The sequence below is a fragment of the Heterodontus francisci genome, chromosome 5, assembly GCF_036365525.1.
Source record: "Heterodontus francisci isolate sHetFra1 chromosome 5, sHetFra1.hap1, whole genome shotgun sequence".
Classification (NCBI taxonomy): Eukaryota; Metazoa; Chordata; class Chondrichthyes; order Heterodontiformes; family Heterodontidae; genus Heterodontus; species Heterodontus francisci.
Window position 1 is genome coordinate 61866940 of NC_090375.1, and position 23530 is coordinate 61890469.

Sequence of the window (23530 nt, forward strand, 5' to 3'; positions counted from 1 at the left end):
GAGTTGAGTGAAGGGGAAAAGAAAAGGCTTTGCAGCATTGCATACTTTGAGTGCGGATTGCATTGAGGAGCTTCGCATTTTGAGAGTGAAAAATGCCTACGCCGCTATGAAGGCACTTGCCCTGCAAGGAATCAGGCAGCACGGCCAGCTCGCAAGCGCAGAAAGTCACAATGCATAGTTTGTACAAAAACAGCACGAGCCAGGTAGGAGTCGAACCTACAATCTTCTGATCCGTAGTCAGACACGTTATCCATTGCGCCACTGGCCCCAAAGGTACATTTGCACTTGCAGCTCACAGTCTGCACAGCTGCGGTGTTTGCAGCTCCACGGGTGGGAATGGTCAGAGTCGCTTGGTGATCAATCAGCAAAGAGAATCACCTTCACTGCTTCCCTTCCATGCTTGAGCTTGAACAGTGGTGAAGTACACGAGCATGCAAAGCAAGGTTATCCTTAGGTTTCTGCCGCAATTCCAGCTCAAAGGTGCAGCTGCCATTTTGGAGTAAGCAGCAATTAGCCGAAGCCAGTGCTCTTAACTTGACAGGTTGCTTTGAAGGAACATGTTGTCGCCAATGCGCAGAATGTCTCCTTTGCTCTCTGAAAACACCCTGCACACAGCTGTTTCACATGTGCAGCTGCTTCTGTGCGCCAGCAGACCGTTGCTTTTTCTTTCCAAAAAGAGACTTTTTTGATAACATTTGCAAGCATACATTACATAACAGTTGAAATTTGACATGACATCAAGTGCAATACAGATCAGTTTCTCTCATTACACTACAAGAGGTGCCTCACTGTACTTGCCAGCATTTCACATGCGACATTCTGTGGTGCGTACAAGCAGCTCCGTGGAGCAGTAACTCTTCCAAACACTCAGTACTTCCTTGGAAGAAAAAGAAGCCTCCTGTCAGTCACACAGGCTTCTCGGCTGCTCCTTCACACTGGTGGCGGTTGCTAGTTTCCGCTCACTTCGCTTGCCTTCCGTCAGCTCCAGCTCTTTTTGGCTTCTTTCATCATTTTTCTGGCTTGCGGTCCTGCAGCTGCTCGCCTGCTGGTGCTCAGACATGCTGACTGGAGCAAAGCATTGAATATGTTCTCGCAGGCGGCCAACCGGAAGCAGGATTTCCTTGCAGGCCGCAGGTCAACTAGGAGGGACACCTGCCAAGCTTCAGTGCGTCCCTCGGGACATAGTCCTGGACCTTGGAATGTGCCAATCGGCAACGCTCGGTCGTCGACAGCTCCTCGCACCGGAAGACCAGCAAATTTCGGACAGACCAAAGTGCGGCTTTCACCGCGTTGAAGTTCCTCTCGCAGCAGTTGATGCTTATCGTGGTGTGCGTCACTTGGCATTGCCAAGTCAGGACTTTCAGATAATGAGAGTGCCTACTGCGCTGAGAAGGGACTTGAGAAAGCGACGCCAAAGGTGGCGCGCCCAAGTAAGTCAGCTTGCCTGGTGTCCCGAGTCATAATGCAAAGTTTGCATAAATCTGCCAGCCAGGAAGGAGTGCACGCTATCAGCTTGCGATCCACAGACGGAAGCCTTATCCATTACACTACTCGCACAAGCTGCGGGGAGCAGCTGGCGGCTCACGGTGCCACAGTGCTGCGCCATCAATAGGCGCACAAGGCCCTGAGTGGCCAAAAGTGCATGGCACTAAATCAGCTGCATGTGCCACAACTCCTGCCCCTTCGATAGCTCAGCTGGTAGAGCGGAGGACTGTAGAGGAAAATCAAAACACTGACATCCTTAGGTCGCTGGTTCAATTCCGGCTCGAAGGAACAACGGCCTTTTTCCACTACGTCTGCACAATGCCACAATTTGCTCGAGGCAGCACTCTAAATTTCACAAGTACACAACGCGCTCGGATCTTGCGAACAAGGCGCACCAACCCCCTTTTCCTCTCTCATAACAGCCCGCACACAGTTCTTTCACTTCTGCACTTGCACCTGCTGCTCAGCACACAGCCCTGTACCTCAAAAATACACTTCCGACACAACATTACACAACTCTTCAAATTTCACCTCCGATAAAGTGCAATGCACATCCCTTACTTTCAATACACTACATCAGCTGCCTCACTACACTTGCCGAACTAGCTTATATTTACAATGTACATTTACATTTCATCACCAACATTCTCCGCTGCCACAGCCCCAGGGCTTTTACACAGTTTCCAGCCGCTCGCTATACTATGGCGCCAGACTCTTACAGAGTGGCCTTTCCTCACGCACCCTTTTGCGTCAGCTGCCCCAAGCAGGGAGTTCTTTGAAGTAGTATGCTCAGCACTCACTAGAAAACAAAAGAAATCTTGTGTCAGTCAGACAGGGTTCTAGGCTGCACCCTGACGCTTGGGGTGGCTGCTCGTTTCCGCTCAGCTGGCTTGCCTTGCGCAAGCTCCGGCTCTTTTTGGCTTCGTCCATGGTTATTGTGGCTTGCGGTCCTGCAGCTGCTCGCCTGCTGGTGCTCGCACATGCTGATTGGAGCAAAGCATTGAATGCCTTGAGGCAGCCGGCCAAGCCGAAGCAGGATTTCCCTGCTGCTCACGGACCAAGTTGAGGGTGGTGCTGAGGAGCTCCTGCCAAACAAGCTAGGCTAACAACCCCAACAACACTGGGGAATTAGCTCAAGTGGTAGAGCGCTCGCTTTGCATGCGAGAGGTAGTGGGATAGATGCCTGCATTCTCCACTTCTTTCTGAGCTCCGCTCCGCTCGGCCAGTTCTTGGCACTCAACAGTGGCGCCGGCTCTTCTTCTCCCAATTGGTTGCACCTGCTCAGCCACAAAGTGCTGAAAAGGCTTCATATCCTTTCTTGTGCTGTGGCAAGCAAGGCTTCTTGACTTTTCCACCTTGGAAAGCTGAGTTGAGTGAAGGGGAAAAGAAAAGGCTTTGCAGCATTGCATACTTTGAGTGCGGATTGCATTGAGGAGCTTCGCATTTTGAGAGTGAAAAATGCCTACGCCGCTATGAAGGCACTTGCCCTGCAAGGAATCAGGCAGCACGGCCAGCTCGCAAGCGCAGAAAGTCACAATGCATAGTTTGTACAAAAACAGCACGAGCCAGGTAGGAGTCGAACCTACAATCTTCTGATCCGTAGTCAGACACGTTATCCATTGCGCCACTGGCCCCAAAGGTACATTTGCACTTGCAGCTCACAGTCTGCACAGCTGCGGTGTTTGCAGCTCCACGGGTGGGAATGGTCAGAGTCGCTTGGTGATCAATCAGCAAAGAGAATCACCTTCACTGCTTCCCTTCCATGCTTGAGCTTGAACAGTGGTGAAGTACACGAGCATGCAAAGCAAGGTTATCCTTAGGTTTCTGCCGCAATTCCAGCTCAAAGGTGCAGCTGCCATTTTGGAGTAAGCAGCAATTAGCCGAAGCCAGTGCTCTTAACTTGACAGGTTGCTTTGAAGGAACATGTTGTCGCCAATGCGCAGAATGTCTCCTTTGCTCTCTGAAAACACCCTGCACACAGCTGTTTCACATGTGCAGCTGCTTCTGTGCGCCAGCAGACCGTTGCTTTTTCTTTCCAAAAAGAGACTTTTTTGATAACATTTGCAAACATACATTACATAACAGTTGAAATTTGACATGACATCAAGTGCAATACAGATCAGTTTCTCTCATTACACTACAAGAGGTGCCTCACTGTACTTGCCAGCATTTCACGTGCGACATTCTGTGGTGCGTACAAGCAGCTCCGTGGAGCAGTAACTCTTCCAAACACTCAGTACTTCCTTGGAAGAAAAAGAAGCCTCCTGTCAGTCACACAGGCTTCTCGGCTGCTCCTTCACACTGGTGGCGGTTGCTAGTTTCCGCTCACTTCGCTTGCCTTCCGTCAGCTCCAGCTCTTTTCGGCTTCTTTCATCATTTTTCTGGCTTGCGGTCCTGCAGCTGCTCGCCTGCTGGTGCTCAGACATGCTGACTGGAGCAAAGCATTGAATATGTTCTCGCAGGCGGCCAACCGGAAGCAGGATTTCCTTGCAGGCCGCAGGTCAACTAGGAGGGACACCTGCCAAGCTTCAGTGCGTCCCTCGGGACATAGTCCTGGACCTTGGAATGTGCCAATCGGCAACGCTCGGTCGTCGACAGCTCCTCGCACCGGAAGACCATCAAATTTCGGACAGACCAAAGTGCGGCTTTCACCGCGTTGAAGTTCCTCTCGCAGCAGTTGATGCTTATCGTGGCGTGCGTCACTTGGCATTGCCAAGTCAGGACTTTCAGATAATGAGAGTGCCTACTGCGCTGAGAAGGGACTTGAGAAAGCGACGCCAAAGGTGGCGCGCCCAAGTAAGTCAGCTTGCCTGGTGTCCCGAGTCATAATGCAAAGTTTGCATAAATCTGCCAGCCAGGAAGGAGTGCACGCTATCAGCTTGCGATCCACAGACGGAAGCCTTATCCATTACACTACTCGCACAAGCTGCGGGGAGCAGCTGGCGGCTCACGGTGCCACAGTGCTGCGCCATCAATAGGCGCACAAGGCCCTGAGTGGCCAAAAGTGCATGGCACTAAATCAGCTGCATGTGCCACAACTCCTGCCCCTTCGATAGCTCAGCTGGTAGAGCGGAGGACTGTAGAGAAAAATCAAAACACTGACATGCTTAGGTCGCTGGTTCAGTTCCGGCTCGAAGGAACAACGGCCTTTTTCCACTACGTCTGCACAATGCCACAATTTGCTCGAGGCAGCACTCTAAATTTCACAAGTACACAACGCGCTCGGATCTTGCGAACAAGGCGCACCAACCCCCTTTTCCTCTCTCATAACAGCCCGCACACAGTTCTTTCACTTCTGCACTTGCACCTGCTGCTCAGCACACAGCCCTGTACCTCAAAAATACACTTCCGACACAACATTACACAACTCTTCAAATTTCACCTCCGATAAAGTGCAATGCACATCCCTTACTTTCAATACACTACATCAGCTGCCTCACTACACTTGCCGAACTAGCTTATATTTACAATGTACATTTACATTTCATCACCAACATTCTCCGCTGCCACAGCCCCAGGGCTTTTACACAGTTTCCAGCCGCTCGCTATACTATGGCGCCAGACTCTTACAGAGTGGCCTTTCCTCACGCACCCTTTTGCGTCAGCTGCCCCAAGCAGGGAGTTCTTTGAAGTAGTATGCTCAGCACTCACTAGAAAACAAAAGAAATCTTGTGTCAGTCAGACAGGGTTCTAGGCTGCACCCTGACGCTCGGGGTGGCTGCTCGTTTCCGCTCAGCTGGCTTGCCTTGCGCAAGCTCCGGCTCTTTTTGGCTTCGTCCATGGTTATTGTGGCTTGCGGTCCTGCAGCTGCTCGCCTGCTGGTGCTCGCACATGCTGATTGGAGCAAAGCATTGAATGCCTTGAGGCAGCCGGCCAAGCCGAAGCAGGATTTCCCTGCTGCTCACGGACCAAGTTGAGGGTGGTGCTGAGGAGCTCCTGCCAAACAAGCTAGGCTAACAACCCCAACAACACTGGGGAATTAGCTCAAGTGGTAGAGCGCTCGCTTTGCATGCGAGAGGTAGTGGGATCGATGCCTGCATTCTCCACTTCTTTCTTAGCTCCGCTCCGCTCGGCCAGTTCTTGGCACTCAACAGTGGCGCCGGCTCTTCTTCTCCCAATTGGTTGCACCTGCTCAGCCACAAAGTGCTGAAAAGGCTTCATATCCTTTCTTGTGCTGTGGCAAGCAAGGCTTCTTGACTTTTCCACCTTGGAAAGCTGAGTTGAGTGAAGGGGAAAAGAAAAGGCTTTGCAGCATTGCATACTTTGAGTGCGGATTGCATTGAGGAGCTTCGCATTTTGAGAGTGAAAAATGCCTACGCCGCTATGAAGGAACTTGCCCTGCAAGGAATCAGGCAGCACGGCCAGCTCGCAAGCGCAGAAAGTCACAATGCATAGTTTGTACAAAAACAGCACGAGCCAGGTAGGAGTCGAACCTACAATCTTCTGATCCGTAGTCAGACACGTTATCCATTGCGCCACTGGCCCCAAAGGTACATTTGCACTTGCAGCTCACAGTCTGCACAGCTGCGGTGTTTGCAGCTCCACGGGTGGGAATGGTCAGAGTCGCTTGGTGATCAATCAGCAAAGAGAATCACCTTCACTGCTTCCCTTCCATGCTTGAGCTTGAACAGTGGTGAAGTACACGAGCATGCAAAGCAAGGTTATCCTTAGGTTTCTGCCGCAATTCCAGCTCAAAGGTGCAGCTGCCATTTTGGAGTAAGCAGCAATTAGCCGAAGCCAGTGCTCTTAACTTGACAGGTTGCTTTGAAGGAACATGTTGTCGCCAATGCGCAGAATGTCTCCTTTGCTCTCTGAAAACACCCTGCACACAGCTGTTTCACATGTGCAGCTGCTTCTGTGCGCCAGCAGACCGTTGCTTTTTCTTTCCAAAAAGAGACTTTTTTGATAACATTTGCAAGCATACATTACATAACAGTTGAAATTTGACATGACATCAAGTGCAATACAGATCAGTTTCTCTCATTACACTACAAGAGGTGCCTCACTGTACTTGCCAGCATTTCACGTGCGACATTCTGTGGTGCGTACAAGCAGCTCCGTGGAGCAGTAACTCTTCCAAACACTCAGTACTTCCTTGGAAGAAAAAGAAGCCTCCTGTCAGTCACACAGGCTTCTCGGCTGCTCCTTCACACTGGTGGCGGTTGCTAGTTTCCGCTCACTTCGCTTGCCTTCCGTCAGCTCCAGCTCTTTTCGGCTTCTTTCATCATTTTTCTGGCTTGCGGTCCTGCAGCTGCTCGCCTGCTGGTGCTCAGACATGCTGACTGGAGCAAAGCATTGAATATGTTCTCGCAGGCGGCCAACCGGAAGCAGGATTTCCTTGCAGGCCGCAGGTCAACTAGGAGGGACACCTGCCAAGCTTCAGTGCGTCCCTCGGGACATAGTCCTGGACCTTGGAATGTGCCAATCGGCAACGCTCGGTCGTCGACAGCTCCTCGCACCGGAAGACCAGCAAATTTCGGACAGACCAAAGTGCGGCTTTCACCGCGTTGAAGTTCCTCTCGCAGCAGTTGATGCTTATCGTGGTGTGCGTCACTTGGCATTGCCAAGTCAGGACTTTCAGATAATGAGAGTGCCTACTGCGCTGAGAAGGGACTTGAGAAAGCGACGCCAAAGGTGGCGCGCCCAAGTAAGTCAGCTTGCCTGGTGTCCCGAGTCATAATGCAAAGTTTGCATAAATCTGCCAGCCAGGAAGGAGTGCACGCTATCAGCTTGCGATCCACAGACGGAAGCCTTATCCATTACACTACTCGCACAAGCTGCGGGGAGCAGCTGGCGGCTCACGGTGCCACAGTGCTGCGCCATCAATAGGCGCACAAGGCCCTGAGTGGCCAAAAGTGCATGGCACTAAATCAGCTGCATGTGCCACAACTCCTGCCCCTTCGATAGCTCAGCTGGTAGAGCGGAGGACTGTAGAGAAAAATCAAAACACTGACATGCTTAGGTCGCTGGTTCAGTTCCCGCTCGAAGGAACAACGGCCTTTTTCCACTACGTCTGCACAATGCCACAATTTGCTCGAGGCAGCACTCTAAATTTCACAAGTACACAACGCGCTCGGATCTTGCGAACAAGGCGCACCAACCCCCTTTTCCTCTCTCATAACAGCCCGCACACAGTTCTTTCACTTCTGCACTTGCACCTGCTGCTCAGCACACAGCCCTGTACCTCAAAAATACACTTCCGACACAACATTACACAACTCTTCAAATTTCACCTCCGATAAAGTGCAATGCACATCCCTTACTTTCAATACACTACATCAGCTGCCTCACTACACTTGCCGAACTAGCTTATATTTACAATGTACATTTACATTTCATCACCAACATTCTCCGCTGCCACAGCCCCAGGGCTTTTACACAGTTTCCAGCCGCTCGCTATACTATGGCGCCAGACTCTTACAGAGTGGCCTTTCCTCACGCACCCTTTTGCGTCAGCTGCCCCAAGCAGGGAGTTCTTTGAAGTAGTATGCTCAGCACTCACTAGAAAACAAAAGAAATCTTGTGTCAGTCAGACAGGGTTCTAGGCTGCACCCTGACGCTCGGGGTGGCTGCTCGTTTCCGCTCAGCTGGCTTGCCTTGCGCAAGCTCCGGCTCTTTTTGGCTTCGTCCATGGTTATTGTGGCTTGCGGTCCTGCAGCTGCTCGCCTGCTGGTGCTCGCACATGCTGATTGGAGCAAAGCATTGAATGCCTTGAGGCAGCCGGCCAAGCCGAAGCAGGATTTCCCTGCTGCTCACGGACCAAGTTGAGGGTGGTGCTGAGGAGCTCCTGCCAAACAAGCTAGGCTAACAAGCCCAACAACACTGGGGAATTAGCTCAAGTGGTAGAGCGCTCGCTTTGCATGCGAGAGGTAGCGGGATCGATGCCTGCATTCTCCACTTCTTTCTTAGCTCCACTCCGCTCGGCCAGTTCTTGGCACTCAACAGTGGCGCCGGCTCTTCTTCTCCCAATTGGTTGCACCTGCTCAGCCACAAAGTGCTGAAAAGGCTTCATATCCTTTCTTGTGCTGTGGCAAGCAAGGCTTCTTGACTTTTCCACCTTGGAAAGCTGAGTTGAGTGAAGGGGAAAAGAAAAGGCTTTGCAGCATTGCATACTTTGAGTGCGGATTGCATTGAGGAGCTTCGCATTTTGAGAGTGAAAAATGCCTACGCCGCTATGAAGGCACTTGCCCTGCAAGGAATCAGGCAGCACGGCCAGCTCGCAAGCGCAGAAAGTCACAATGCATAGTTTGTACAAAAACAGCACGAGCCAGGTAGGAGTCGAACCTACAATCTTCTGATCCGTAGTCAGACACGTTATCCATTGCGCCACTGGCCCCAAAGGTACATTTGCACTTGCAGCTCACAGTCTGCACAGCTGCGGTGTTTGCAGCTCCACGGGTGGGAATGGTCAGAGTCGCTTGGTGATCAATCAGCAAAGAGAATCACCTTCACTGCTTCCCTTCCATGCTTGAGCTTGAACAGTGGTGAAGTACACGAGCATGCAAAGCAAGGTTATCCTTAGGTTTCTGCCGCAATTCCAGCTCAAAGGTGCAGCTGCCATTTTGGAGTAAGCAGCAATTAGCCGAAGCCAGTGCTCTTAACTTGACAGGTTGCTTTGAAGGAACATGTTGTCGCCAATGCGCAGAATGTCTCCTTTGCTCTCTGAAAACACCCTGCACACAGCTGTTTCACATGTGCAGCTGCTTCTGTGCGCCAGCAGACCGTTGCTTTTTCTTTCCAAAAAGAGACTTTTTTGATAACATTTGCAAGCATACATTACATAACAGTTGAAATTTGACATGACATCAAGTGCAATACAGATCAGTTTCTCTCATTACACTACAAGAGGTGCCTCACTGTACTTGCCAGCATTTCACGTGCGACATTCTGTGGTGCGTACAAGCAGCTCCGTGGAGCAGTAACTCTTCCAAACACTCAGTACTTCCTTGGAAGAAAAAGAAGCCTCCTGTCAGTCACACAGGCTTCTCGGCTGCTCCTTCACACTGGTGGCGGTTGCTAGTTTCCGCTCACTTCGCTTGCCTTCCGTCAGCTCCAGCTCTTTTCGGCTTCTTTCATCATTTTTCTGGCTTGCGGTCCTGCAGCTGCTCGCCTGCTGGTGCTCAGACATGCTGACTGGAGCAAAGCATTGAATATGTTCTCGCAGGCGGCCAACCGGAAGCAGGATTTCCTTGCAGGCCGCAGGTCAACTAGGAGGGACACCTGCCAAGCTTCAGTGCGTCCCTCGGGACATAGTCCTGGACCTTGGAATGTGCCAATCGGCAACGCTCGGTCGTCGACAGCTCCTCGCACCGGAAGACCAGCAAAATTCGGACAGACCAAAGTGCGGCTTTCACCGCGTTGAAGTTCCTCTCGCAGCAGTTGATGCTTATCGTGGTGTGCGTCACTTGGCATTGCCAAGTCAGGACTTTCAGATAATGAGAGTGCCTACTGCGCTGAGAAGGGACTTGAGAAAGCGACGCCAAAGGTGGCGCGCCCAAGTAAGTCAGCTTGCCTGGTGTCCCGAGTCATAATGCAAAGTTTGCATAAATCTGCCAGCCAGGAAGGAGTGCACGCTATCAGCTTGCGATCCACAGACGGAAGCCTTATCCATTACACTACTCGCACAAGCTGCGGGGAGCAGCTGGCGGCTCACGGTGCCACAGTGCTGCGCCATCAATAGGCGCACAAGGCCCTGAGTGGCCAAAAGTGCATGGCACTAAATCAGCTGCATGTGCCACAACTCCTGCCCCTTCGATAGCTCAGCTGGTAGAGCGGAGGACTGTAGAGGAAAATCAAAACACTGACATGCTTAGGTCGCTGGTTCAGTTCCGGCTCGAAGGAACAACGGCCTTTTTCCACTACGTCTGCACAATGCCACAATTTGCTCGAGGCAGCACTCTAAATTTCACAAGTACACAACGCGCTCGGATCTTGCGAACAAGGCGCACCAACCCCCTTTTCCTCTCTCATAACAGCCCGCACACAGTTCTTTCACTTCTGCACTTGCACCTGCTGCTCAGCACACAGCCCTGTACCTCAAAAATACACTTCCGACACAACATTACACAACTCTTCAAATTTCACCTCCGATAAAGTGCAATGCACATCCCTTACTTTCAATACACTACATCAGCTGCCTCACTACACTTGCCGAACTAGCTTATATTTACAATGTACATTTACATTTCATCACCAACATTCTCCGCTGCCACAGCCCCAGGGCTTTTACACAGTTTCCAGCCGCTCGCTATACTATGGCGCCAGACTCTTACAGAGTGGCCTTTCCTCACGCACCCTTTTGCGTCAGCTGCCCCAAGCAGGGAGTTCTTTGAAGTAGTATGCTCAGCACTCACTAGAAAACAAAAGAAATCTTGTGTCAGTCAGACAGGGTTCTAGGCTGCACCCTGACGCTCGGGGTGGCTGCTCGTTTCCGCTCAGCTGGCTTGCCTTGCGCAAGCTCCGGCTCTTTTTGGCTTCGTCCATGGTTATTGTGGCTTGCGGTCCTGCAGCTGCTCGCCTGCTGGTGCTCGCACATGCTGATTGGAGCAAAGCATTGAATGCCTTGAGGCAGCCGGCCAAGCCGAAGCAGGATTTCCCTGCTGCTCACGGACCAAGTTGAGGGTGGTGCTGAGGAGCTCCTGCCAAACAAGCTAGGCTAACAACCCCAACAACACTGGGGAATTAGCTCAAGTGGTAGAGCGCTCGCTTTGCATGCGAGAGGTAGCGGGATCGATGCCTGCATTCTCCACTTCTTTCTTAGCTCCGCTCCGCTCGGCCAGTTCTTGGCACTCAACAGTGGCGCCGGCTCTTCTTCTCCCAATTGGTTGCACCTGCTCAGCCACAAAGTGCTGAAAAGGCTTCATATCCTTTCTTGTGCTGTGGCAAGCAAGGCTTCTTGACTTTTCCACCTTGGAAAGCTGAGTTGAGTGAAGGGGAAAAGAAAAGGCTTTGCAGCATTGCATACTTTGAGTGCGGATTGCATTGAGGAGCTTCGCATTTTGAGAGTGAAAAATGCCTACGCCGCTATGAAGGCACTTGCCCTGCAAGGAATCAGGCAGCACGGCCAGCTCGCAAGCGCAGAAAGTCACAATGCATAGTTTGTACAAAAACAGCACGAGCCAGGTAGGAGTCGAACCTACAATCTTCTGATCCGTAGTCAGACACGTTATCCATTGCGCCACTGGCCCCAAAGGTACATTTGCACTTGCAGCTCACAGTCTGCACAGCTGCGGTGTTTGCAGCTCCACGGGTGGGAATGGTCAGAGTCGCTTGGTGATCAATCAGCAAAGAGAATCACCTTCACTGCTTCCCTTCCATGCTTGAGCTTGAACAGTGGTGAAGTACACGAGCATGCAAAGCAAGGTTATCCTTAGGTTTCTGCCGCAATTCCAGCTCAAAGGTGCAGCTGCCATTTTGGAGTAAGCAGCAATTAGCCGAAGCCAGTGCTCTTAACTTGACAGGTTGCTTTGAAGGAACATGTTGTCGCCAATGCGCAGAATGTCTCCTTTGCTCTCTGAAAACACCCTGCACACAGCTGTTTCACATGTGCAGCTGCTTCTGTGCGCCAGCAGACCGTTGCTTTTTCTTTCCAAAAAGAGACTTTTTTGATAACATTTGCAAGCATACATTACATAACAGTTGAAATTTGACATGACATCAAGTGCAATACAGATCAGTTTCTCTCATTACACTACAAGAGGTGCCTCACTGTACTTGCCAGCATTTCACGTGCGACATTCTGTGGTGCGTACAAGCAGCTCCGTGGAGCAGTAACTCTTCCAAACACTCAGTACTTCCTTGGAAGAAAAAGAAGCCTCCTGTCAGTCACACAGGCTTCTCGGCTGCTCCTTCACACTGGTGGCGGTTGCTAGTTTCCGCTCACTTCGCTTGCCTTCCGTCAGCTCCAGCTCTTTTCGGCTTCTTTCATCATTTTTCTGGCTTGCGGTCCTGCAGCTGCTCGCCTGCTGGTGCTCAGACATGCTGACTGGAGCAAAGCATTGAATATGTTCTCGCAGGCGGCCAACCGGAAGCAGGATTTCCTTGCAGGCCGCAGGTCAACTAGGAGGGACACCTGCCAAGCTTCAGTGCGTCCCTCGGGACATAGTCCTGGACCTTGGAATGTGCCAATCGGCAACGCTCGGTCGTCGACAGCTCCTCGCACCGGAAGACCAGCAAAATTCGGACAGACCAAAGTGCGGCTTTCACCGCGTTGAAGTTCCTCTCGCAGCAGTTGATGCTTATCGTGGTGTGCGTCACTTGGCATTGCCAAGTCAGGACTTTCAGATAATGAGAGTGCCTACTGCGCTGAGAAGGGACTTGAGAAAGCGACGCCAAAGGTGGCGCGCCCAAGTAAGTCAGCTTGCCTGGTGTCCCGAGTCATAATGCAAAGTTTGCATAAATCTGCCAGCCAGGAAGGAGTGCACGCTATCAGCTTGCGATCCACAGACGGAAGCCTTATCCATTACACTACTCGCACAAGCTGCGGGGAGCAGCTGGCGGCTCACGGTGCCACAGTGCTGCGCCATCAATAGGCGCACAAGGCCCTGAGTGGCCAAAAGTGCATGGCACTAAATCAGCTGCATGTGCCACAACTCCTGCCCCTTCGATAGCTCAGCTGGTAGAGCGGAGGACTGTAGAGGAAAATCAAAACACTGACATGCTTAGGTCGCTGGTTCAGTTCCGGCTCGAAGGAACAACGGCCTTTTTCCACTACGTCTGCACAATGCCACAATTTGCTCGAGGCAGCACTCTAAATTTCACAAGTACACAACGCGCTCGGATCTTGCGAACAAGGCGCACCAACCCCCTTTTCCTCTCTCATAACAGCCCGCACACAGTTCTTTCACTTCTGCACTTGCACCTGCTGCTCAGCACACAGCCCTGTACCTCAAAAATACACTTCCGACACAACATTACACAACTCTTCAAATTTCACCTCCGATAAAGTGCAATGCACATCCCTTACTTTCAATACACTACATCAGCTGCCTCACTACACTTGCCGAACTAGCTTATATTTACAATGTACATTTACATTTCATCACCAACATTCTCCGCTGCCACAGCCCCAGGGCTTTTACACAGTTTCCAGCCGCTCGCTATACTATGGCGCCAGACTCTTACAGAGTGGCCTTTCCTCACGCACCCTTTTGCGTCAGCTGCCCCAAGCAGGGAGTTCTTTGAAGTAGTATGCTCAGCACTCACTAGAAAACAAAAGAAATCTTGTGTCAGTCAGACAGGGTTCTAGGCTGCACCCTGACGCTCGGGGTGGCTGCTCGTTTCCGCTCAGCTGGCTTGCCTTGCGCAAGCTCCGGCTCTTTTTGGCTTCGTCCATGGTTATTGTGGCTTGCGGTCCTGCAGCTGCTCGCCTGCTGGTGCTCGCACATGCTGATTGGAGCAAAGCATTGAATGCCTTGAGGCAGCCGGCCAAGCCGAAGCAGGATTTCCCTGCTGCTCACGGACCAAGTTGAGGGTGGTGCTGAGGAGCTCCTGCCAAACAAGCTAGGCTAACAACCCCAACAACACTGGGGAATTAGCTCAAGTGGTAGAGCGCTCGCTTTGCATGCGAGAGGTAGTGGGATCGATGCCTGCATTCTCCACTTCTTTCTTAGCTCCGCTCCGCTCGGCCAGTTCTTGGCACTCAACAGTGGCGCCGGCTCTTCTTCTCCCAATTGGTTGCACCTGCTCAGCCACAAAGTGCTGAAAAGGCTTCATATCCTTTCTTGTGCTGTGGCAAGCAAGGCTTCTTGACTTTTCCACCTTGGAAAGCTGAGTTGAGTGAAGGGGAAAAGAAAAGGCTTTGCAGCATTGCATACTTTGAGTGCGGATTGCATTGAGGAGCTTCGCATTTTGAGAGTGAAAAATGCCTACGCCGCTATGAAGGCACTTGCCCTGCAAGGAATCAGGCAGCACGGCCAGCTCGCAAGCGCAGAAAGTCACAATGCATAGTTTGTACAAAAACAGCACGAGCCAGGTAGGAGTCGAACCTACAATCTTCTGATCCGTAGTCAGACACGTTATCCATTGCGCCACTGGCCCCAAAGGTACATTTGCACTTGCAGCTCACAGTCTGCACAGCTGCGGTGTTTGCAGCTCCACGGGTGGGAATGGTCAGAGTCGCTTGGTGATCAATCAGCAAAGAGAATCACCTTCACTGCTTCCCTTCCATGCTTGAGCTTGAACAGTGGTGAAGTACACGAGCATGCAAAGCAAGGTTATCCTTAGGTTTCTGCCGCAATTCCAGCTCAAAGGTGCAGCTGCCATTTTGGAGTAAGCAGCAATTAGCCGAAGCCAGTGCTCTTAACTTGACAGGTTGCTTTGAAGGAACATGTTGTCGCCAATGCGCAGAATGTCTCCTTTGCTCTCTGAAAACACCCTGCACACAGCTGTTTCACATGTGCAGCTGCTTCTGTGCGCCAGCAGACCGTTGCTTTTTCTTTCCAAAAAGAGACTTTTTTGATAACATTTGCAAGCATACATTACATAACAGTTGAAATTTGACATGACATCAAGTGCAATACAGATCAGTTTCTCTCATTACACTACAAGAGGTGCCTCACTGTACTTGCCAGCATTTCACGTGCGACATTCTGTGGTGCGTACAAGCAGCTCCGTGGAGCAGTAACTCTTCCAAACACTCAGTACTTCCTTGGAAGAAAAAGAAGCCTCCTGTCAGTCACACAGGCTTCTCGGCTGCTCCTTCACACTGGTGGCGGTTGCTAGTTTCCGCTCACTTCGCTTGCCTTCCGTCAGCTCCAGCTCTTTTCGGCTTCTTTCATCATTTTTCTGGCTTGCGGTCCTGCAGCTGCTCGCCTGCTGGTGCTCAGACATGCTGACTGGAGCAAAGCATTGAATATGTTCTCGCAGGCGGCCAACCGGAAGCAGGATTTCCTTGCAGGCCGCAGGTCAACTAGGAGGGACACCTGCCAAGCTTCAGTGCGTCCCTCGGGACATAGTCCTGGACCTTGGAATGTGCCAATCGGCAACGCTCGGTCGTCGACAGCTCCTCGCACCGGAAGACCAGCAAAATTCGGACAGACCAAAGTGCGGCTTTCACCGCGTTGAAGTTCCTCTCGCAGCAGTTGATGCTTATCGTGGTGTGCGTCACTTGGCATTGCCAAGTCAGGACTTTCAGATAATGAGAGTGCCTACTGCGCTGAGAAGGGACTTGAGAAAGCGACGCCAAAGGTGGCGCGCCCAAGTAAGTCAGCTTGCCTGGTGTCCCGAGTCATAATGCAAAGTTTGCATAAATCTGCCAGCCAGGAAGGAGTGCACGCTATCAGCTTGCGATCCACAGACGGAAGCCTTATCCATTACACTACTCGCACAAGCTGCGGGGAGCAGCTGGCGGCTCACGGTGCCACAGTGCTGCGCCATCAATAGGCGCACAAGGCCCTGAGTGGCCAAAAGTGCATGGCACTAAATCAGCTGCATGTGCCACAACTCCTGCCCCTTTGATAGCTCAGCTGGTAGAGCGGAGGACTGTAGAGGAAAATCAAAACACTGACATGCTTAGGTCGCTGGTTCAGTTCCGGCTCGAAGGAACAACGGCCTTTTTCCACTACGTCTGCACAATGCCACAATTTGCTCGAGGCAGCACTCTAAATTTCACAAGTACACAACGCGCTCGGATCTTGCGAACAAGGCGCACCAACCCCCTTTTCCTCTCTCATAACAGCCCGCACACAGTTCTTTCACTTCTGCACTTGCACCTGCTGCTCAGCACACAGCCCTGTACCTCAAAAATACACTTCCGACACAACATTACACAACTCTTCAAATTTCACCTCCGATAAAGTGCAATGCACATCCCTTACTTTCAATACACTACATCAGCTGCCTCACTACACTTGCCGAACTAGCTTATATTTACAATGTACATTTACATTTCATCACCAACATTCTCCGCTGCCACAGCCCCAGGGCTTTTACACAGTTTCCAGCCGCTCGCTATACTATGGCGCCAGACTCTTACAGAGTGGCCTTTCCTCACGCACCCTTTTGCGTCAGCTGCCCCAAGCAGGGAGTTCTTTGAAGTAGTATGCTCAGCACTCACTAGAAAACAAAAGAAATCTTGTGTCAGTCAGACAGGGTTCTAGGCTGCACCCTGACGCTTGGGGTGGCTGCTCGTTTCCGCTCAGCTGGCTTGCCTTGCGCAAGCTCCGGCTCTTTTTGGCTTCGTCCATGGTTATTGTGGCTTGCGGTCCTGCAGCTGCTCGCCTGCTGGTGCTCGCACATGCTGATTGGAGCAAAGCATTGAATGCCTTGAGGCAGCCGGCCAAGCCGAAGCAGGATTTCCCTGCTGCTCATGGACCAAGTTGAGGGTGGTGCTGAGGAGCTCCTGCCAAACAAGCTAGGCTAACAACCCCAACAACACTGGGGAATTAGCTCAAGTGGTAGAGCGCTCGCTTTGCATGCGAGAGGTAGCGGGATCGATGCCTGCATTCTCCACTTTTTTCTTAGCTCCGCTCCGCTCGGCCAGTTCTTGGCACTCAACAGTGGCGCCGGCTCTTCTTCTCCCAATTGGTTGCACCTGCTCAGCCACAAAGTGCTGAAAAGGCTTCATATCCTTTCTTGTGCTGTGGCAAGCAAGGCTTCTTGACTTTTCCACCTTGGAAAGCTGAGTTGAGTGAAGGGGAAAAGAAAAGGCTTTGCAGCATTGCATACTTTGAGTGCGGATTGCATTGAGGAGCTTCGCATTTTGAGAGTGAAAAATGCCTACGCCGCTATGAAGGCACTTGCCCTGCAAGGAATCAGGCAGCACGGCCAGCTCGCAAGCGCAGAAAGTCACAATGCATAGTTTGTACAAAAACAGCACGAGCCAGGTAGGAGTCGAACCTACAATCTTCTGATCCGTAGTCAGACACGTTATCCATTGCGCCACTGGCCCCAAAGGTACATTTGCACTTGCAGCTCACAGTCTGCACAGCTGCGGTGTTTGCAGCTCCACGGGTGGGAATGGTCAGAGTCGCTTGGTGATCAATCAGCAAAGAGAATCACCTTCACTGCTTCCCTTCCATGCTTGAGCTTGAACAGTGGTGAAGTACACGAGCATGCAAAGCAAGGTTATCCTTAGGTTTCTGCCGCAATTCCAGCTCAAAGGTGCAGCTGCCATTTTGGAGTAAGCAGCAATTAGCCGAAGCCAGTGCTCTTAACTTGACAGGTTGCTTTGAAGGAACATGTTGTCGCCAATGCGCAGAATGTCTCCTTTGCTCTCTGAAAACACCCTGCACACAGCTGTTTCACATGTGCAGCTGCTTCTGTGCGCCAGCAGACCGTTGCTTTTTCTTTCCAAAAAGAGACTTTTTTGATAAAATTTGCAAGCATACATTACATAACAGTTGAAATTTGACATGACATCAAGTGCAATACAGATCAGTTTCTCTCATTACACTACAAGAGGTGCCTCACTGTACTTGCCAGCATTTCACGTGCGACATTCTGTGGTGCGTACAAGCAGCTCCGTGGAGCAGTAACTCTTCCAAACACTCAGTACTTCCTTGGAAGAAAAAGAAGCCTCCTGTCAGTCACACGGGCTTCTCGGCTGCTCCTTCACACTGGTGGCGGTTGCTAGTTTCCGCTCACTTCGCTTGCCTTCCGTCAGCTCCAGCTCTTTTCGGCTTCTTTCATCATTTTTCTGGCTTGCGGTCCTGCAGCTGCTCGCCTGCTGGTGCTCAGACATGCTGACTGGAGCAAAGCATTGAATATGTTCTCGCAGGCGGCCAACCGGAAGCAGGATTTCCTTGCAGGCCGCAGGTCAACTAGGAGGGACACCTGCCAAGCTTCAGTGCGTCCCTCGGGACATAGTCCTGGACCTTGGAATGTGCCAATCGGCAACGCTCGGTCGTCGACAGCTCCTCGCACCGGAAGACCATCAAATTTCGGACAGACCAAAGTGCGGCTTTCACCGCGTTGAAGTTCCTCTCGCAGCAGTTGATGCTTATCGTGGTGTGCGTCACTTGGCATTGCCAAGTCAGGACTTTCAGATAATGAGAGTGCCTACTGCGCTGAGAAGGGACTTGAGAAAGCGACGCCAAAGGTGGCGCGCCCAAGTAAGTCAGCTTGCCTGGTGTCCCGAGTCATAATGCAAAGTTTGCATAAATCTGCCAGCCAGGAAGGAGTGCACGCTATCAGCTTGCGATCCACAGACGGAAGCCTTATCCATTACACTACTCGCACAAGCTGCGGGGAGCAGCTGGCGGCTCACGGTGCCACAGTGCTGCGCCATCAATAGGCGCACAAGGCCCTGAGTGGCCAAAAGTGCATGGCACTAAATCAGCTGCATGTGCCACAACTCCTGCCCCTTCGATAGCTCAGCTGGTAGAGCGGAGGACTGTAGAGGAAAATCAAAACACTGACATGCTTAGGTCGCTGGTTCAGTTCCGGCTCGAAGGAACAACGGCCTTTTTCCACTACGTCTGCACAATGCCACAATTTGCTCGAGGCAGCACTCTAAATTTCACAAGTACACAACGCGCTCGGATCTTGCGAACAAGGCGCACCAACCCCCTTTTCCTCTCTCATAACAGCCCGCACACAGTTCTTTCACTTCTGCACTTGCACCTGCTGCTCAGCACACAGCCCTGTACCTCAAAAATACACTTCCGACACAACATTACACAACTCTTCAAATTTCACCTCCGATAAAGTGCAATGCACATCCCTTACTTTCAATACACTACATCAGCTGCCTCACTACACTTGCCGAACTAGCTTATATTTACAATGTACATTTACATTTCATCACCAACATTCTCCGCTGCCACAGCCCCAGGGCTTTTACACAGTTTCCAGCCGCTCGCTATACTATGGCGCCAGACTCTTACAGAGTGGCCTTTCCTCACGCACCCTTTTGCGTCAGCTGCCCCAAGCAGGGAGTTCTTTGAAGTAGTATGCTCAGCACTCACTAGAAAACAAAAGAAATCTTGTGTCAGTCAGACAGGGTTCTAGGCTGCACCCTGACGCTCGGGGTGGCTGCTCGTTTCCGCTCAGCTGGCTTGCCTTGCGCAAGCTCCGGCTCTTTTTGGCTTCGTCCATGGTTATTGTGGCTTGCGGTCCTGCAGCTGCTCGCCTGCTGGTGCTCGCACATGCTGATTGGAGCAAAGCATTGAATGCCTTGAGGCAGCCGGCCAAGCCGAAGCAGGATTTCCCTGCTGCTCACGGACCAAGTTGAGGGTGGTGCTGAGGAGCTCCTGCCAAACAAGCTAGGCTAACAACCCCAACAACACTGGGGAATTAGCTCAAGTGGTAGAGCGCTCGCTTTGCATGCGAGAGGTAGCGGGATCGATGCCTGCATTCTCCACTTCTTTCTTAGCTCCGCTCCGCTCGGCCAGTTCTTGGCACTCAACAGTGGCGCCGGCTCTTCTTCTCCCAATTGGTTGCACCTGCTCAGCCACAAAGTGCTGAAAAGGCTTCATATCCTTTCTTGTGCTGTGGCAAGCAAGGCTTCTTGACTTTTCCACCTTGGAAAGCTGAGTTGAGTGAAGGGGAAAAGAAAAGGCTTTGCAGCATTGCATACTTTGAGTGCGGATTGCATTGAGGAGCTTCGCATTTTGAGAGTGAAAAATGCCTACGCCGCTATGAAGGCACTTGCCCTGCAAGGAATCAGGCAGCACGGCCAGCTCGCAAGCGCAGAAAGTCACAATGCATAGTTTGTACAAAAACAGCACGAGCCAGGTAGGAGTCGAACCTACAATCTTCTGATCCGTAGTCAGACACGTTATCCATTGCGCCACTGGCCCCAAAGGTACATTTGCACTTGCAGCTCACAGTCTGCACAGCTGCGGTGTTTGCAGCTCCACGGGTGGGAATGGTCAGAGTCGCTTGGTGATCAATCAGCAAAGAGAATCACCTTCACTGCTTCCCTTCCATGCTTGAGCTTGAACAGTGGTGAAGTACACGAGCATGCAAAGCAAGGTTATCCTTAGGTTTCTGCCGCAATTCCAGCTCAAAGGTGCAGCTGCCATTTTGGAGTAAGCAGCAATTAGCCGAAGCCAGTGCTCTTAACTTGACAGGTTGCTTTGAAGGAACATGTTGTCGCCAATGCGCAGAATGTCTCCTTTGCTCTCTGAAAACACCCTGCACACAGCTGTTTCACATGTGCAGCTGCTTCTGTGCGCCAGCAGACCGTTGCTTTTTCTTTCCAAAAAGAGACTTTTTTGATAACATTTGCAAGCATACATTACATAACAGTTGAAATTTGACATGACATCAAGTGCAATACAGATCAGTTTCTCTCATTACACTACAAGAGGTGCCTCACTGTACTTGCCAGCATTTCACGTGCGACATTCTGTGGTGCGTACAAGCAGCTCCGTGGAGCAGTAACTCTTCCAAACACTCAGTACTTCCTTGGAAGAAAAAGAAGCCTCCTGTCAGTCACACAGGCTTCTCGGCTGCTCCTTCACACTGGTGGCGGTTGCTAGTTTCCGCTCACTTCGCTTGCCTTCCGTCAGCTCCAGCTCTTTTCGGCTTCTTTCATCATTTTTCTGGCTTGCGGTCCTGCAGCTGCTCGCCTGCTGGTGCTCAGACATGCTGACTGGAGCAAAGCATTGAATATGTTCTCGCAGGCGGCCAACCGGAAGCAGGATTTCCTTGCAGGCCGCAGGTCAACTAGGAGGGACACCTGCCAAGCTTCAGTGCGTCCCTCGGGACATAGTCCTGGACCTTGGAATGTGCCAATCGGCAACGCTCGGTCGTCGACAGCTCCTCGCACCGGAAGACCATCAAATTTCGGACAGACCAAAGTGCGGCTTTCACCGCGTTGAAGTTCCTCTCGCAGCAGTTGATGCTTATCGTGGTGTGCGTCACTTGGCATTGCCAAGTCAGGACTTTCAGATAATGAGAGTGCCTACTGCGCTGAGAAGGGACTTGAGAAAGCGACGCCAAAGGTGGCGCGCCCAAGTAAGTCAGCTTGCCTGGTGTCCCGAGTCATAATGCAAAGTTTGCATAAATCTGCCAGCCAGGAAGGAGTGCACGCTATCAGCTTGCGATCCACAGACGGAAGCCTTATCCATTACACTACTCGCACAAGCTGCGGGGAGCAGCTGGCGGCTCACGGTGCCACAGTGCTGCGCCATCAATAGGCGCACAAGGCCCTGAGTGGCCAAAAGTGCATGGCACTAAATCAGCTGCATGTGCCACAACTCCTGCCCCTTCGATAGCTCAGCTGGTAGAGCGGAGGACTGTAGAGGAAAATCAAAACACTGACATGCTTAGGTCGCTGGTTCAGTTCCGGCTCGAAGGAACAACGGCCTTTTTCCACTACGTCTGCACAATGCCACAATTTGCTCGAGGCAGCACTCTAAATTTCACAAGTACACAACGCGCTCGGATCTTGCGAACAAGGCGCACCAACCCCCTTTTCCTCTCTCATAACAGCCCGCACACAGTTCTTTCACTTCTGCACTTGCACCTGCTGCTCAGCACACAGCCCTGTACCTCAAAAATACACTTCCGACACAACATTACACAACTCTTCAAATTTCACCTCCGATAAAGTGCAATGCACATCCCTTACTTTCAATACACTACATCAGCTGCCTCACTACACTTGCCGAACTAGCTTATATTTACAATGTACATTTACATTTCATCACCAACATTCTCCGCTGCCACAGCCCCAGGGCTTTTACACAGTTTCCAGCCGCTCGCTATACTATGGCGCCAGACTCTTACAGAGTGGCCTTTCCTCACGCACCCTTTTGCGTCAGCTGCCCCAAGCAGGGAGTTCTTTGAAGTAGTATGCTCAGCACTCACTAGAAAACAAAAGAAATCTTGTGTCAGTCAGACAGGGTTCTAGGCTGCACCCTGACGCTCGGGGTGGCTGCTCGTTTCCGCTCAGCTGGCTTGCCTTGCGCAAGCTCCGGCTCTTTTTGGCTTCGTCCATGGTTATTGTGGCTTGCGGTCCTGCAGCTGCTCGCCTGCTGGTGCTCGCACATGCTGATTGGAGCAAAGCATTGAATGCCTTGAGGCAGCCGGCCAAGCCGAAGCAGGATTTCCCTGCTGCTCACGGACCAAGTTGAGGGTGGTGCTGAGGAGCTCCTGCCAAACAAGCTAGGCTAACAACCCCAACAACACTGGGGAATTAGCTCAAGTGGTAGAGCGCTCGCTTTGCATGCGAGAGGTAGCGGGATCGATGCCTGCATTCTCCACTTCTTTCTTAGCTCCGCTCCGCTCGGCCAGTTCTTGGCACTCAACAGTGGCGCCGGCTCTTCTTCTCCCAATTGGTTGCACCTGCTCAGCCACAAAGTGCTGAAAAGGCTTCATATCCTTTCTTGTGCTGTGGCAAGCAAGGCTTCTTGACTTTTCCACCTTGGAAAGCTGAGTTGAGTGAAGGGGAAAAGAAAAGGCTTTGCAGCATTGCATACTTTGAGTGCGGATTGCATTGAGGAGCTTCGCATTTTGAGAGTGAAAAATGCCTACGCCGCTATGAAGGCACTTGCCCTGCAAGGAATCAGGCAGCACGGCCAGCTCGCAAGCGCAGAAAGTCACAATGCATAGTTTGTACAAAAACAGCACGAGCCAGGTAGGAGTCGAACCTACAATCTTCTGATCCGTAGTCAGACACGTTATCCATTGCGCCACTGGCCCCAAAGGTACATTTGCACTTGCAGCTCACAGTCTGCACAGCTGCGGTGTTTGCAGCTCCACGGGTGGGAATGGTCAGAGCCGCTTGGTGATCAATCAGCAAAGAGAATCACCTTCACTGCTTCCCTTCCATGCTTGAGCTTGAACAGTGGTGAAGTACACGAGCATGCAAAGCAAGGTTATCCTTAGGTTTCTGCCGCAATTCCAGCTCAAAGGTGCAGCTGCCATTTTGGAGTAAGCAGCAATTAGCCGAAGCCAGTGCTCTTAACTTGACAGGTTGCTTTGAAGGAACATGTTGTCGCCAATGCGCAGAATGTCTCCTTTGCTCTCTGAAAACACCCTGCACACAGCTGTTTCACATGTGCAGCTGCTTCTGTGCGCCAGCAGACCGTTGCTTTTTCTTTCCAAAAAGAGACTTTTTTGATAACATTTGCAAGCATACATTACATAACAGTTG

At 51.5% G+C, this 23530-nt stretch overlaps 15 non-coding genes across 15 annotated transcripts; 6 read left to right on the top strand and 9 right to left on the bottom strand.

Moving 5' to 3' along the window:
* Positions 1-195: 195 nt before the first annotated feature.
* On the bottom strand, positions 196-268 carry trnar-acg (transfer RNA arginine (anticodon ACG)). Its single transcript has one exon. It is a non-coding gene; the product is annotated as a tRNA-Arg (tRNA).
* A 1412-nt stretch (positions 269-1680) lies between these two features.
* trnay-gua (transfer RNA tyrosine (anticodon GUA)) lies at positions 1681-1773 on the top strand. The gene is made up of 2 exons: positions 1681-1717; positions 1738-1773. It is a non-coding gene; the product is annotated as a tRNA-Tyr (tRNA).
* Positions 1774-3046: 1273 nt separating this feature from the next.
* Positions 3047-3119, bottom strand: trnar-acg (transfer RNA arginine (anticodon ACG)). The gene has a single exon. It is a non-coding gene; the product is annotated as a tRNA-Arg (tRNA).
* Positions 3120-4531: 1412 nt separating this feature from the next.
* On the top strand, positions 4532-4624 carry trnay-gua (transfer RNA tyrosine (anticodon GUA)). The gene is made up of 2 exons: positions 4532-4568; positions 4589-4624. It is a non-coding gene; the product is annotated as a tRNA-Tyr (tRNA).
* Positions 4625-5897: 1273 nt separating this feature from the next.
* trnar-acg (transfer RNA arginine (anticodon ACG)) lies at positions 5898-5970 on the bottom strand. The gene has a single exon. It is a non-coding gene; the product is annotated as a tRNA-Arg (tRNA).
* Positions 5971-8748: 2778 nt separating this feature from the next.
* trnar-acg (transfer RNA arginine (anticodon ACG)) lies at positions 8749-8821 on the bottom strand. The gene has a single exon. It is a non-coding gene; the product is annotated as a tRNA-Arg (tRNA).
* Positions 8822-10233: 1412 nt separating this feature from the next.
* trnay-gua (transfer RNA tyrosine (anticodon GUA)) lies at positions 10234-10326 on the top strand. Its single transcript has 2 exons — positions 10234-10270; positions 10291-10326. It is a non-coding gene; the product is annotated as a tRNA-Tyr (tRNA).
* Positions 10327-11599: 1273 nt separating this feature from the next.
* trnar-acg (transfer RNA arginine (anticodon ACG)) lies at positions 11600-11672 on the bottom strand. The gene has a single exon. It is a non-coding gene; the product is annotated as a tRNA-Arg (tRNA).
* A 1412-nt stretch (positions 11673-13084) lies between these two features.
* On the top strand, positions 13085-13177 carry trnay-gua (transfer RNA tyrosine (anticodon GUA)). The gene is made up of 2 exons: positions 13085-13121; positions 13142-13177. It is a non-coding gene; the product is annotated as a tRNA-Tyr (tRNA).
* Positions 13178-14450: 1273 nt separating this feature from the next.
* On the bottom strand, positions 14451-14523 carry trnar-acg (transfer RNA arginine (anticodon ACG)). Its single transcript has one exon. It is a non-coding gene; the product is annotated as a tRNA-Arg (tRNA).
* Positions 14524-17301: 2778 nt separating this feature from the next.
* trnar-acg (transfer RNA arginine (anticodon ACG)) lies at positions 17302-17374 on the bottom strand. The gene has a single exon. It is a non-coding gene; the product is annotated as a tRNA-Arg (tRNA).
* A 1412-nt stretch (positions 17375-18786) lies between these two features.
* On the top strand, positions 18787-18879 carry trnay-gua (transfer RNA tyrosine (anticodon GUA)). Its single transcript has 2 exons — positions 18787-18823; positions 18844-18879. It is a non-coding gene; the product is annotated as a tRNA-Tyr (tRNA).
* Positions 18880-20152: 1273 nt separating this feature from the next.
* Positions 20153-20225, bottom strand: trnar-acg (transfer RNA arginine (anticodon ACG)). The gene has a single exon. It is a non-coding gene; the product is annotated as a tRNA-Arg (tRNA).
* A 1412-nt stretch (positions 20226-21637) lies between these two features.
* trnay-gua (transfer RNA tyrosine (anticodon GUA)) lies at positions 21638-21730 on the top strand. The gene is made up of 2 exons: positions 21638-21674; positions 21695-21730. It is a non-coding gene; the product is annotated as a tRNA-Tyr (tRNA).
* A 1273-nt stretch (positions 21731-23003) lies between these two features.
* trnar-acg (transfer RNA arginine (anticodon ACG)) lies at positions 23004-23076 on the bottom strand. The gene has a single exon. It is a non-coding gene; the product is annotated as a tRNA-Arg (tRNA).
* Between the last annotated feature and the right edge of the window lie 454 nt (positions 23077-23530).